Raw genomic sequence first — 1,358 nt, 5'->3', positions numbered from 1 at the left:
CTCTTTCCTCCCGGTGCCCCGGGCAAGCCCCGCCGTGCCCGCCCCGTTCCCGCTCTGTTCTCCCGGTGCCCAGTGCCCTCCCCACTCCCCCCGGAGCCTCGGACCAGCCCTGCCGTGTCCTTCCCGTTCCCCCCGGTGCCCGGGCCGGCCCCGCTCCCCTCCGTGCCCCGTGCCCTCCCAGCTCCTCCCGGTGCCCCGTGCTCACCCCGGCGTGCCCGTCCAGCCCCGCTCCGTTCCCCCGGTGCCCCGTTCCCGCTCCCCCGGTGCCCCGGGCCGGTCTCGTCCCGCTCCGCTCTTCTCGGTGCCCCGTTCCCGCTCCCCCGGTGCTCCATGCCCGCTCCGTTCCCCCCGGTGCACGGAGCCAACCTCTTTCCTCCTGGTGCCCCGGGCCAGCCCCGCCGTGCTCGCCCCGTTCGCGCTCTGTTCTCCCGGTGCCCCGTGCCCGTCCCGCTCCTTCCGATGCCCCGGGCCCTCCCCGTTGCCCCCGGTGCACCGGGCCAGCCCCGCCGTGCCTTCCCCGCTCTCCTCCGGTGCCCCGTTCCGGTCCCGTTCCCCCCGGTGCCCCGTGTTCGCCCCGTCGTGCCCGTCCAGCCCCGCTCCGCTCTTCCCGGTGCTCCGTGCCCGCTCCGTTGCCCCCGGTGCACCGGGCCAACCTCTTTCCTCCCGGTCTTCCCGGTGCCCCGGGCCGGTCCCGCCGTGCCTTCCTCGTTTCCCCCGGTGCCCCGTGCCCTCCCCCTCTCCACTCCCTCCGGTGCCCCGGGCCAGCCCCGCCGTGCTCGCCCCGTTCCCGCTCTGTTCTCCCGGTGCCCCGTGCCCGTCCCGCTCCTCCCGGTGCCCCGGGCCAGACCTGCCGTTCTCGCCCCGTTCCCGCTCTGCTTTCCCGGTGCCCCGGGCCGGTCCCGTCTCGCTCCGCTCCTCCCGGTGCCCCGTGCCCGTCCCGCTCCCCCCGGTGCCTCGGACAAGCCCCGCCATGCCCGGTCCGTTCCCCCCGGTGCCCCGCTTCTCGGTGCCCCGTACCCTCCCCGTTCCCCCGGTGCCCCGGGCCGGTCCCGTTCCCCTTTCCCCCGCCGCTCAAAGCTCCAGATGTGCCGCACGCCCCTTCCAGATGTGGCCGTGTCCCCTCCCTGCTCCGCCACCTTCACCTGTCACCTCCGGGAGTCCCGTCCCTTGGTGCCACCGTCCTGTCCCTTGGTGGCCCCGTCTTGTCCTCTGGTGGCCGCGTCCTGTCCCTGTCCCATCCCTGTCCCATCCCTGTCCCATCCCTGTCCCATCCCATCCCTGTCCCTGTCCCATCCCTGTCCCATCCCATCCCTGTCCCATCCCTGTCCCCATCTCTGTCCCTGTCCCTGTCCTGTCCC

Source organism: Malurus melanocephalus, unplaced genomic scaffold, assembly GCF_030028575.1.
Source record: "Malurus melanocephalus ecotype Western Australia unplaced genomic scaffold, MMel_1.1 scaffold_1922, whole genome shotgun sequence".
In the NCBI taxonomy this organism is placed as follows: domain Eukaryota; kingdom Metazoa; phylum Chordata; class Aves; order Passeriformes; family Maluridae; genus Malurus; species Malurus melanocephalus.
The sequence above is the reverse complement of the archived record's forward strand: the minus strand, read 5'-3'. Positions refer to the sequence as shown.